The sequence below is a fragment of the Calidris pugnax genome, unplaced genomic scaffold (assembly GCF_001431845.1).
Source record: "Calidris pugnax isolate Ruff unplaced genomic scaffold, ASM143184v1 scaffold31, whole genome shotgun sequence".
Classification (NCBI taxonomy): domain Eukaryota; kingdom Metazoa; phylum Chordata; class Aves; order Charadriiformes; family Scolopacidae; genus Calidris; species Calidris pugnax.
In genome coordinates, this window is record NW_015090786.1 from 1389466 (window position 1) to 1403075 (window position 13610).

Genomic DNA, 13610 nt, shown 5'->3' on the forward strand with positions numbered 1-13610 from the left:
CTGATTATACTGAGTTTGATGTCATTTGTGGCAACTCTGTTACTCTGCAAGAAGCTGGTTAATAAGAATAGCTACTTAACTCTGATTTGATCCCAAGGACAATTTTTTACAGAAAGTGGAGCACCAGTTGTTTGCAATGTTGTCCCTGTTTCATGAAAAACAAAGATGTTTTACAGTAAAATGCAGTCTGCTCCATTTCTGATGAAAAGGTTTTCCTGAATGCCTGGTAATACATGCCTTTTGCCTATTAATGGTTCTATTAAGTTTGCCATTAGTAGGCAGCTACTGCTGGGAAGTCCTGGTAAGCAAGGTGATTTATCCTTGAACTTCTGCTGCCAAGCTTCTTGGAGGATAATTGCTTTTAGGAGGAGGACAAAAAAAAGATGTGCAAAGCTGCATTTATTCAATCTTTTCTAAGAGCAGACTCTAAACCAAAGGGGAGAAGCAGGCCATCCATAAAGAGACATCTGCATGAGGCAAGCAAGCAAGGGGAAGCTCTGGAAAAGAGAAGGAAATTAAAATCAATAAATATTAATATAATGACAGGCAGAAGCACAGCACAACTTTAAAAAATCCACTTTCACCGTGCTCATGAGTTCAAATGAAGACCAGTTGCCATTTAACCCACATCTCCCTCCCGAAATGCATCTTTCACTATTTTATGTTTGTTTACCCTTTCTTCTTCTTTTTCGCCTCTTCCCTCCTTTCTGTCCACATGTACTGCATTCTCTGCTACAGACATCAGACAATGTCTTCTGTTGTGCAGCTGGGGTGGTCAGTACAAAGTAGTCCAAAGCTAGGGCATGTCCAGCAGAGGGAAATCAACCTTGCTGTCTGGGAATGACATAACTCCTTTTTATTACAGCATGAAAAATCAGATTGTTAATGAAATGAGAGAGAAAACATGATTTCTTGGGTTTTTTTTTTCCTTAAATCAAAATGAACCAGATGGTGAGGCTCTTCTAAGTAAATAGAGTTCTCACTTTCACTCACCTGACCTGCATGCATTTTATGGAGATGATCATTGCAGCAATAGCCAGGATGCTGTGTGTGATGCTTCTCTCAAAAAAACGTTGCAATTCATGGGGTCATACTTGGACCTCTTGGTCATACTTGGAATCTCATGGGGTCATACTTCATGGAATCTCTTGGTAAAATATGGCTTTTTACTGTCGGAAGTGTTTATTGTTGCAAAACAATAGTGGAAGTTGTTATATTGTTAAGATTCCTGGGGTCATACTTCATGGAATCTCTTGGTAAAATATGGCTTTTTACTGTCGGAAGTGTTTATTGTTGCAAAACAATAGTGGAAGTTGTTATATTGTTAACATGGAGCGTGCCAAGTCTCCAGCTTGAACTTGCACATTTTTATGATAAACACTAAGGAAAAGAAATGAATTATTGTACCTTTGTACAAACCCCAGTTCTTCCTTGTTACCTCAAGGCACCAGTGTCAACACCGGCTTCGTACGTGGGCACACCAGCCCTCCCAGCATCACCCCCAGCCGAGGCTCAGCCTCCATTCCCGCTACTGATTTGGATATTGGAGCCCGAACAAACTTAATATGTCAGCCTAAAACACATCAGGAATACATGTTGTTTAGGGAAAAAGCTCACCTCCGTCTGCGACCTTATCTTTGGGATTTTTAGATGTATTTCACAACTGCCAGCCTTATTGTTGCTAAATTCATGCATGAGCATGCCTTTAGTTTAAGCGTGAGTTCTACCTGGCCCACAAATGAAATGAGAAAGGATAACAGAATTGCGTGACTCTCTCTAAATGCTATGAGATATCCAATAGCATTTAAAAAATGCTTTTACTATCTGCTTATCAGTATTATGAGTTATGTACCATCAACTTTAAGTGCCGAGCTGCAGATCATTAAAGGCACTGGAATTATGATTTCTAGGTCAGAAGCCCAACCTGAGGAGTTAATAGTGAAGTAAAGGAACTAAGAAGTGAATGGTACCCTTGATAAGCAAAAATGCTAGTCTAAACAAATGTCTAAATTCCAACCTGATATAATTCAATTGTCCTGCCTAAATTTCTCAACAGTTCCAGCATTGGAATTCTTCTGTACATCCATCCAAAAATGGGTTTAATTTTGTTCTGTTTTAAATGAGGATCAAATTCGCTGGGACTTAATTATATCAAAATTAGGTGCTTTTGACATCACATCTTATTAGATTATGATCTCTTTTACGTTGGTGTACCTTTTCATATTTTGGGGGGAAAAAAAGGTTATAAAAATGAAAATGAAAAATGAAAAAAAAAGCATTATAAAAGTTAGCTTGATGTGAAAACACTTTTACTTTTGAATTGAATGTGCCTCGGAGTACTTATAGAAAGGGAATCTCTGACTTATATCTAAATAAAATAATAAAATTCATAAGCCAATCTTTGCCTTTAAAAAAATTGAACTATTTACTTTTTCAGAGTCCCCATGGCCCAGAGGATCTGATGAACACAGTGATTCATCTGTCTTTTGACCTGTGTGCTTCTTCCCGACTGGTGATCCTACAGCAATGCCACAAAAACATGAGACAGACACAATTTTGCAATAAATCTGATAGCTAATCAATAGAAGTGAGAGGAAAAGATGAGAGATTGTCCTGTGAAAAAAGCAGACATTAGTAGCGGTTTAGAGTCAGGTCACTTAGAGATGGCAAGCAGCAAAGTTGCTGCTTTTATTCCTGAAAGGAAGGGAGAAAAGTCGAATGGCACATGGGAACTGTACATCTTCCCAAAGGCATACTGATTTTTTTAATTTATTTTTTTTCTTTTTGAGGCACCTCGGACTTCATCATCCACAGTATATTGTGCATGAGTTACATTAGATGACTAATCTTCAGTAGCATCAAATATGAAAAACTACAAAGTTTGTTTTACTTTCTTGAATTTCTGTGACAAGTCATTAGTAGCAGGTTTCATTTTGAAAGGTTTAACAACAAACTAATAAAATCATTTGCTGTTGACGAGAAGGATGATAATCACGTAATAGGAGCGAAGAGCTTACATGCTGCCTCAGAGAGTAAATACCTGAGACTTCAACTCCTTTATATTGTTTAGACAGCACAAAATCCTCACAATCTTTGGCTTAAATCAACTATATTTCCATTAGCCTGTGTTCCAAATTAAATTTAGCATAGGAAGCATGAGATTTGAGTTACAATTTTAAAGGTTTCAGGAAAATGAGGAGATGAAACTGAGACCAATGCTTAAAATTCTTCAATACCATTATTTTCATTAAAGTATAGGAAGCATAAAAACAATAGAACGTACTTAGTGTAGATCAAACACAGATTATGTTTTGCACAGAATTTTGTCTATATGTGTTTATCTTAGTGTACATATTTATCTGAAAACTATTTTCACATATCTAAAAATACAGGGAGTTGCACAGTTTTATTACATGGAAACTGGGTTTGAGCGTTGCAGCAAGTTCAATGTACAGACCAGGTTCACTGACAGTTCATTAAACTTCTTGTTTAACAGACCCAGACCAAATCATACTTTTACAGTTTCTACCTTTCAACATAAATGATACACAAATTTGGATATTGCAGAGTCCCTGAGCAGCCAGGGGACAAGTGAGACAGGAAGGCCTTCCTTCCTCACTTCCAAAATCAGCGGTTGGAGAGCAGGAGGGTGTCTTGCAAAATGACTTTTCAGGAGTTTCTGGAGCTCGCTGCTTTGAATTCTCACTTTTGATGCTGTTTCTCCCTGCTCAGTATTGGTCCTTATTTTCTGGTTCTTTACATCCTCTTTCTGGTATCCTTGTCCTGGTGCCTGGTCCCAGCCTCAAGCTCCAGCTCTGCCTTCTTGGTGTCTGCTAATGCCATGATTTGTAATATCTGTATGATGGGATTTGAAGGAGCAGTATTTCCTGGAATGAACTACTTCTTAAGTTTTGGTAACATTTACCTCAAAGATCAACAGCTTTCCTTGCTGGCCTTAGTACAGACATAGCCTGTGTACTTCATTCAACAAATACAATTTATTGTATTATAGGTGTTTTATAAAGTTTCAATTACAGATATGATGGTTCTTGCTGATCTTCCACTGGCCTTTTGAAATTACAGCTATGTTTTTGCTTTGATTCAAATATTTATGCTTTCTTAAATTCAAGATTAAGTACCTTTTTTGATCAACATTGGTTATGTTTGATGGCATTGAGGGTGTTCTCTGAGCAAGCACATGCTGCTCTTAAAACAAGTCTGTCTTATAAACCATCTGAGTCATCAACAATATCTGCAAGCATTTCTTCACTTTAAGATGTAATTTAACCAGTATCACTCCACAATGGGAAGAAACAAGACCTTTTTTTGATGTAATATAAAAATCGTATGAAAGCTAATCACGGAGGCTACTGGCATTTTTGTTTCAATGAAAGCTCAAGCCTTACCAACATAATTCTGAAGGACAGAAAGCACCCGCAGTACAGAAAACCGTGCCCTTTCCAGCCTCTTGCAGGAATGGACTGAATTTGGTGGTTGTGTTAGACCCGTGCCGTGCTGGTATTAAGCTGGAGCAGAGACCTTGGCCAGGCACACCTTATCAGCCCAACGGGCTCCGAGTGATTGCTGAAGGATGCAACTGGTTGATCCGTTCCTATGGAAGCCCTTCCAGATAGCAACGTAGCTTTTTACCCTTAGAAAGTCAAGTTAGCAGAGCCTGTCAAATAAACAAATCTTCCTGCAGCCTCCCAGTGCCAGCACTGCATTAAATGTTAGACATAACAACATTCTTCCTTTAGACAGCGAAATTCCCCAACCCTCACCAGCACCGGGCAGAGCTGGCCTCATTCCCAGCAGCAGAGCCAGAGCTGGGAGAGGTGAGGAGCCAAGCAAGGAGGCAGGTAGCCATCCAGGTGAGCCGTGGCCCCACATGTCTCCGTCCCTTCGGCCACCCCCTGGGTCCCATCCCAGGAAAAAGGATAGAGCAGAAAGACTCTTACTCATCCCAGTGGATTGCAGCGCTGCTCTGAGCTGGAGCGATGGGATATTGCAGAGGGAAGCCTGCAAACCTTTCATCTTTCCTACTGCTTTGTGTTTTGCAATGATAAAGTTTTAGGCTGTAAACTCCAGGATGCGACCTGTATGTTCCTCCCTTTCTAGGCACCACTGAGCTCACCGCCTGTATTTAGCACATAATACATCGTTTTCAAGTACTTAGCAATAATTATTAGGACAATAATTTCTAAAAATAGGCATACTCTCCCCAGTGGACTCAGCCAAATGAGTTTCTCTTCAGTGTCAGAAAAATTGCTTCTCTAATCTGTCAGCACTCACCACCTTGCCACGGGGTTTTTTTGTGGTTTGGTTGGTTGGGTTTTGTTGTGTTGTTGTTTTTTTTTTTTTTTTTAAGAGTGAAGTACAATAGCAATTTTCAAGTTTGAGTATTATCTGCAAGGAAGGATGTGTTAGCTAAATTCCAGCTTGGCTGGGCTACGTGTCACCTTTATGGAGCAGGAGACAGAGCCAGTAATGCTGACTCAGCCCCTTACGGGCTGACACCCCCTCACAAAAGACCCCCGGTTTCCCTCCCCCTCGTCCCCTCCGCAATCCCTTCCTCTCCAGCTCAGCTCCCCTCTCCCAAACCCAACGAGCTAATGAGGGTTTTGTTGGCTCAGAACAGCAAGCACCACTTCAGCTGTGCTCAGAGACCCAGCTCGAGTCCCCGTGATCTGCTGCTCGGTCAGAGGCACGCGGCAATTTGTTCAGCTGGTTTGGGGAAAGTGAGATGTCTCTGAAACCGCCAGACCTTCTGCTCCCTCCAACTCCCCAGCTGACCTTCTTTCTTAATCTTTTGCCCCAGGTTATTGTTTTAAATTCAGGAATGAAAAGCTGGTACAGTCAGACCCCGTTTCTCCATCGCTTTGTGTTTTCTTTGTACTTTGAGAGCTGCACAAAATGCTGGAGGGACCTGCTGCGTTCACATGCTTTGTGTCCTTTCTGTACTTCTCTCCCTCTCTCTGAAAGATGCCTCTTGGCATGCAGAAGCAGCTGATGGAAAAATGTTGTATTGTTTGAAAAAAAAAAATAAACATGCATTTATTAAATGAACTATTTCCCTGTTTTGTCCCTCTTGTTCAAACCAGAGTTACTGTAATTTCTGAGTAACTTTCCTGGCCAAAGACAATGTCACGCAGAGATACCCATGCAAACTAACTCATCTGTCTCAGAAATAATGCAGCCACGTTAGGACAGTGCTACTCACCCTGCTCTGAGCTTTCTAAGTTGTTCAACATTTCGCAGCTTCCGTGTTTGATTGTTTGTAGTCAAACTGGCTGTCAATACCAGGTGATAGACTACATCTCAACACATAGTGGCCAGGTAGTGATTTCATGGATGTTAAAATGACTTTTTTTTCCCCCTAGGATTAGCTGTTTGATTCACACTGGACTGCAAACATGCCTATGAATTTATATCCCATTTTCAGTGTCTGCCATCTCAAGCATAATACAGTTTGCAAAAATCATTTGATATGTACAACCCAACATGGTAAGATTCATTACAGTAATGAAACAAAATAATTTAGAACTACTATGCACATTTTTCCAGCTAGCACAACAAAGCTATGCCTGCTTGTTCCAAAAGAACAGGTATTTTTATAAACTAATATGAGCAGTTCAGCTCAACTTGGCCTGTATTTTCAGTATCTCTGACAATGCTCAACAGCTTTCTCAATGTCACTGTTCACTGAAGTAAGCAGGAAATATCTCTGGACCTTCTCAGATTTTTCTTTCCCTGAGTGACCTTCATGTTTTCTTCTAAATACATTTTTCTGCATCACCTTGCCAATCACTAGGTGTGCCTTCAACAGTTTCTCCCTTAAATTGATAATACAGGTGGCAAAACACTGTCCAAGCCATCTGTCCTCACAGCCTCAATGTTTTGCTGGATGGGTTTCACCTGAGCAGTAGTTACAGCACATCACTTGGCTGCGCTCCTCCTGAGGCTGAACCAGACTTCGTGATCAGAGTGACAAAAACATAATCTTGACCTGCTCTTAGCTTCACTGACCTTTTATTAAATGGTCAAGAGAATACACCTGTATCTACCAAACTTTCCCTGGTTCATATAAAATCTGAAATTGTGTATTGCTCGAAGAAAATATTCTCCCCAGACGTATATTCTAGCTGGGTACATTTTTACTTGGCAAATTCTAATTTTGTCAGGGATCAATTATTGAACACCAAGCAGTCCCTCTTTCGGGCAACATCCTACCATCTTGTATAATTTTGTCCCCATCTAGCTTAATTACAAAATAGACCTGTCAGCTGTAATTAAATGAGACTTTTTTCATGCACCATATTACCTACATATTTCAATGTTACACAGTAGAACTTCAGTACTCCAGATCCTTCTGCAGTATGATTTCACAGTAATCTTTAAAATCTAAAAACACCCAGGCACTAGAAACAACTACCTTCAGAAATAAACAGTATTTTGTCAGTATACCTTCTGCTTATGTGCAAATTTAACTCTCAGACATCTTAAATGTTCTCCAGAGCCTCAACTGCATTTTATTTTATTTTATTTTATTTTATTTTATTTTGGGGAGAGAGGGTGCTGGTTTTCAACAAGTCAGTGTATAGCTATTATGTTTACAAAGAAAACCTCAAAAATGTAGCCTACTGTCTGTTTGAATTTGTACAGAACCTGAAAAAACAAGTCTAAGGGTAAAAACGTTTTATTTATTTCTACTTATACTAAATCTGATGGCAATAAGGATACTTTAAATATCAACAGTTCCACTGTTCATCAAAGCATGGAAGAAATGCAGGAACAGCTCATACAAAGAGAGCTACTTAGTGTATTTGAATGATTGCCCCTTGTAGTAGATTTTCAATCATGCATTAATTAAGTGGTTGCTAAGTAGTGCTGCAAAAGTGATATAACATTTTTTTTCTGAACAAGGATTCAAAACTATAAACACTTGGCTGGCAGGTTCCGCTTTTGTCCCTAATCTTTCTCCAATTATACAAACATTTGAGCATCTAGAAATGAGCACAAGATTGCACTTTGAACTGAGTTTGCTCACCACACTTGTAAAGAAAGATCTGACATTTCATTGTTTTATTTGAAGAAAATCTGCCTGATAAAATGCTTCTGTATGAACATTTTTCCCATGCTATTTTTCACCGTTACATTGTATTTGGGGTTGATTAAGGCCACTGCAATTTTATTAGTGATTTCTGTACATACAGTCTTGCCAAAATAAGGGCTTGTAAAAGCTTTTAAAATTGCCTACATTATTGAACCTTAAGCACAAATCGCTACTACTGGAAAGTTTAAAAATAAAATTTTTTTTTATTTTACCTGAGATGAGTACAATCCAGTTGCATTCGATATGCAATTCAACTACATATACTATACTTTCTAGTCTTCTTCCTACTCATACAGCTTATGGTTACTTGGTGTATAAGAAAGGAATGGAAACATCAAGCACCTCTTTGCTATGCTAAATAATTACAGTACTACTGAAACACAAGGAGCCTGTATGGCAATGCTAACAATGATGGGAGAAGACTTCCCCAGGAGCCATCAAATGCCACAGGAAAATGAAGTATTGCACCTCCAGAGGTTGCCAAATATTACAAAAGTATTTAGGTAATGCATCTGGAAGACAAACTCCATATCCCTATGTTAAACCTACGCAAACCTGCAAAAGTTTTATGCCAGCAAGAGCCTTGAAGGAAGAAGGAATGTGATTGTGTTTTAGTTATGACCAGTCGCATGTGGCATACACAGAAATGAAACTTATGTGGGTGTGAACCTTGGCCAGCCCAATTCACCACTCATGAAAAAAAAAGAGAACTAAATAGCTGCCCCATCAATAAAGAAAGAAACATTCCTCTCCAGCAGGTCACAGAGTGGCTTTTGATGGCTGTTGTTCATCTGTTGTGCCCAATTATGAGCAAATTTGATACCCCACAGGCTGGGTTTTTTTCTGAAAAAAAGGTGGAGAAGTCTGCTGAACATTTTTAATATATCGTTATTAAAGTTAACTTTGCAGACCTAGTGTTTTATATGCTAATGGCTGCATGCCAGATGAATGATTACTGTAAATGCGTCAGTTAAACAGTCCAGTGACAGGTCCATATGTGCTCTATAAAGAAACTAGTTAAGCCGACTCTGATCAAAACCAGAATGATTGACTCAAAATTTCAGGAGCTCAGAAATACAAAGACTGGTTAGAGATCTGAAATAGACTTCGGCAGATTACCTATACCCGCTGTGATTTCCCTCTCCCACTCTGGCCCACATCTATGCCCATGTCCTCCAAACCTTCACAACCTCCGTCCCTGGATGCCAAAGCTCATACTTGCTTTGCAGATGACCAAAGCACTGGGAGATGCTGCTGCCACTGGGTTGCTTTATGACCCTCCACCCCACTGGAGGTGCCACTGGTGGGGACTGCAGGAACAATTAGACAGAGACTTTTCTTCAGGCTTAGTGCAAAACCACACACCTCCATAGAGGTGATGGTCATGTCATCAGTGGCTCCAGGGAGATGCCAGAGGGGCCTGCCCTGGAGTGACATTGCTTTCTGAAAGGACAGCACGGCATGGGAGGATGATGACTCTCAAAGCAATGTCCCGTGTACACAAACAGGAGTCAGTCAGGCGACAGACTTCCCTGTACACCTGTACCATTCTCAAACAGCTATATCTGCTGGCAAGTACTTCAGACAGAGTGCATATATCTTAAGTCCGTCGTGTTTCCTCCAAAAGAAATGAGATATTTTACAAAGAAGGCCTTGTTATTTATTCTGAGTCAGTTTGGGGTTCAGCCTTTGATGTAGAGTGGGAGATAACATTAACTGAAAATAGTTTGGTATTGGTTTCAGAGGTAATTAGTTTCCCTCGTATCATCAGCTTCAAGAGCTTCAATATGTTACTAATTTTCAGCCACAGAGCATGGCCTTTTTAAGCAATCAGATGATGAAAGAGCCTGCACATATTGCTTTTGTTCAACAGCAGACCTGACTTTGATATTCTTGAAGTCGTTTGTACTGCAGCACTTCTTTTCACAATTCTCATACTCTGCTTTTCAAATTACAGTGATCACTTTAAGGTTAATGCTCTCTCCATCACCTCCTGAAAATTGATGATTTCTATTTTGTCTTAGCATAGAAATGAAAGAATACAGACTGACTCTATACTCTTTAGCATCACTGTGCATGCTGGGTTTAATCCAAAAAAGCTGAAATAGCTGCAAAGCTCTACTGCAAGGCACAAACTTTGGACTAAGCAGTTCAAGCTAAGCTTCCACAGATGTTGAGGTTTGACCCTGACCAGGCATCACCAACTGGGCAGAACCACTTTCCCTATATGTATCTTAGCATGAAGCCTCAATCAGCCTTCTCAAGGCTATTTGTATTGGCTTGACAAGCTCTTCTAAGAATCAGTCTTCTCCATCTTCCTAACTCTTTTCTGGAGAATAGGCAGTAAATACAGAGTGCAGAATGACCATAAGTCGGGAACAGGTCCTGGTGGAATTGTTACTAGTGCACCTTTAAAGGATTAAAGCCAGCAGTGCAAGATGGGCTTTATACTTAGGTGGAAAGGGTACACCAATCGTGGGCTAGAAGGTGACCTTAAGGTTGATCTTAGTTGCTGCTGTGGACATATGCCAAGTGTCTTCTACCCACTTGAAGCCAGGAGAAGCAACAGAGTAGTCCCGTAATCGAAAAAAAGTGAAGGAAATCCTATGCATCCCCAACTGGTAAGAAAGTACAAGTGAAAAACATATTCTCCTGTATCACAGTAGGACCTACTGAAGTAGTGCACTGAATAAACACACAGCAGGTAGGAATGGCTATTTGCTGGCCTGTATCCTCTTTGAATTAAAGTTTTTTCAATCATTATGCATGCTAAATTAGCTGAGGTAATCAATTCTCAAGTGTCATCATGGTTCACTTCATAAATAAAATAACACAGTGCAGTAGGGGTTACAAAGTGCAGTTTACTGCCAGTGTGCTCAGTATGCCCAAAGCCCAAATAGATAACTCCTTTCTCCCTAGGCAGCATTTCACAAAGAGTAAAGTATTGCTCTTTAAAAAAATAATCCCATATTATTAAAATAGATACTCACTCGACTTTTGTACTTTGTCGGCACATCTTCAAATGCCATGTCTTCCATGGCTGTGAAATTAACAGCTGCTACAACTATAGACTTGTGGCTTGGCTTCTTGAGATTTTGTGGAACTGCAAAGTTTTTCCAGCAACGTCTCTCTTTGTGTTTGTTGATTATGGTTTCCTTTGAGGTACCTCCACATTTTTGTGTCCATTCCTCTAGTGTCTAGTCTTTCTTTCCATGTATTTACTTAGCTGTGGTCTCTCACATTTTTTCCTTATTCTGAAAATTGACTTCTTACACTTTCTAAGCATTATTTTCATGTGTTTTAAGGCAAGTTCAGGTGGTGTTGAGGTCTCAGGATGTATAAATTATTGAGTTCTTTCTGTTGCTGTCTGCATTCTAGCAAAGACCAGTCCTCTGCTTCTGACACTGCTGAAAAAACAAGCAGCAAAGAAAAAGCTGCGATTTTTGTTCCATGTTTACTTCCTGAATTATTTTTTTTTTGTATAGCACTACAGCAGTATTAAAAGGCCCCAACAAAGGCTGTCCCTGAATTAGAGTGTATAAGTGATAGTGTCAGAAGTACAACAAGGTATATTAAATAATGTCAAAACATGTAACAAACAAGTTGTGAGATGACAGTACCAGGAATAATAATGTAAAGGCAATGGATGAAACCTTTGTTCTGGTAAAACTGTATCACCCCAGGCTACAATGAAGGCAGAGGTTCCCTTTTATGGAGAACAACATTTCTAAAGAGATGTGCTCGTAAAAATGCTAACATGGTCCTTAAAATTATTCTAAACAGATACTTCTAGATAAGATATGGAAGTATTAAGGCTGTTGTGCATAGCAGTGCTGAGGTTTTATCTACAGTACTAAGTACAGTTCTGTTTACAAGAAAAGAACTAAATTATTTTAGCTTGTTTAGGTGAGCAGAGAAAAAGCTGAGAGGGAATATGCATGCTGCCTGAAATGTATATTATTATGAGGACAGACACGAAGAAGAGGATAGCTATTCAACTGGACAACAATGGATTGCAAACAAACGTACAGAAGATGAACAGGACAAGCTGTAGGATGGAAGCTCCCCAGCCAGCAGAGTGGGCAGATTCTGCAGCCAAGCTGGTAGAACCAAAACCAGACTACGAGGGAGCTGGGTGGGTTTATGAGGGTCATTGCAAAACACACTGCTGCAACGGCAGATGTAATTTCAGCCCTGATCAAAAGAATGGCAGCAATAGGAACACTTCCAAAACCTTTCTTTTTCCCCATATGGAAATTTTGCTCTCATGACCTCTAAATTCAATGGATCAGGAGATCCCTTTTAGTCTTGTGATCCTATTGTTTTTATACAACAATCCTCCAGCGCTTGAACAGTGGTGAAAGAATGCACAAAAGTATCTCAGGAAATAATGACACTGATAAGCAACAAAGGAGAGTATCGACGGTTCCTAAACGGAGGGGTCACATCCATAACAGTCAGTTTTTCATAATGCTGGGCCTAACCCTACGAGCCAGCGGGGAAACGAGGGTACTCAGTATATCACAGAAACTGCTCAGTGTTTCGAAGATTTAGCATCTCCTAAATAAGTAAATTATTTCTGTGGTTTACTGTTCAGGCCTGGTCTGCTGACATGAAAGGCAATGTTTTCACTGATGTCAGCAACACAGGAACAGGACAGATTTCTAAGCGAACAACATACCTAATGAATCAAGTGGTTTGTCCCCATCATTCATTACAATTTTAAGCCAGATGTAATGTTTCATTCAAAACCATGATTTTTTTCTTCTGTGATAAATGGCCTGCTTCTAAACCCTGAACTTTCATTAAAAGCTTTGGAGTTTTGCTTTTAATCTTCGAGGTTTTCACCGAGAACAAAAAATTCGAATTCTCTTTTTGGTTTTTCCTATAATTTTCTTTTTGTTACTGAGGGATATTAATACTCATAAATGCATAAATACAACATACTGAGGGAAATTAATTCAGGATCCTTCCTCATAAAAATAAAGTGCCCCCATCTTCATTTACATCTTAAACCTATTTACACAATATAGGTTTTTTTTATGTAAATTGAGTGCATCAGAGTTCTGCAAAAGAACATTTTTCCCATCCCCACTTTTTCTACAAATGGAATTTCACTGTTGTCATTGAAGCCATAGGGCTCCACTGACTGCTGTGGGACATAGAAGTCTCCTCAATTAACATTAATAACTTCAAAACAAAACACCCTCTTAAAAAAAGGCCCAAAATTTGGCAAAAACTATCTGATCAATGGCCTGATACACAGGCTGCTTTACAGACTTTGAAAATGTGTGTTGCTGCCTCAGGCTGCATGGGGAACAAAGCCCCATTTTCCTCAGAAGATCCCAGAATATCTGGGCAATCCCACTGCAGAAAGCATTTTCCAGGGTTTCTTAAAACCTCAAAAAAAAAAAAATGGAAATGCTTGCTATGAACAGTCATATCATGAAGGACACCTCCTTAGACTCTCAATCACTTAAACACTCATTAGCCCAAG

At 39.6% G+C, this 13610-nt stretch overlaps 1 long non-coding RNA gene across 1 annotated transcript; it reads right to left on the reverse strand.

Annotated features, from left to right (window-relative positions):
- Positions 1 to 357: 357 nt before the first annotated feature.
- On the reverse strand, positions 358 to 11448 carry LOC106902670. The gene is made up of 3 exons (XR_001414557.1): positions 11104 to 11448; positions 674 to 834; positions 358 to 497 (listed from the first exon to the last, which is right to left on the reverse strand). It is a non-coding gene; the product is annotated as an uncharacterized LOC106902670 (long non-coding RNA).
- Between the last annotated feature and the right edge of the window lie 2162 nt (positions 11449 to 13610).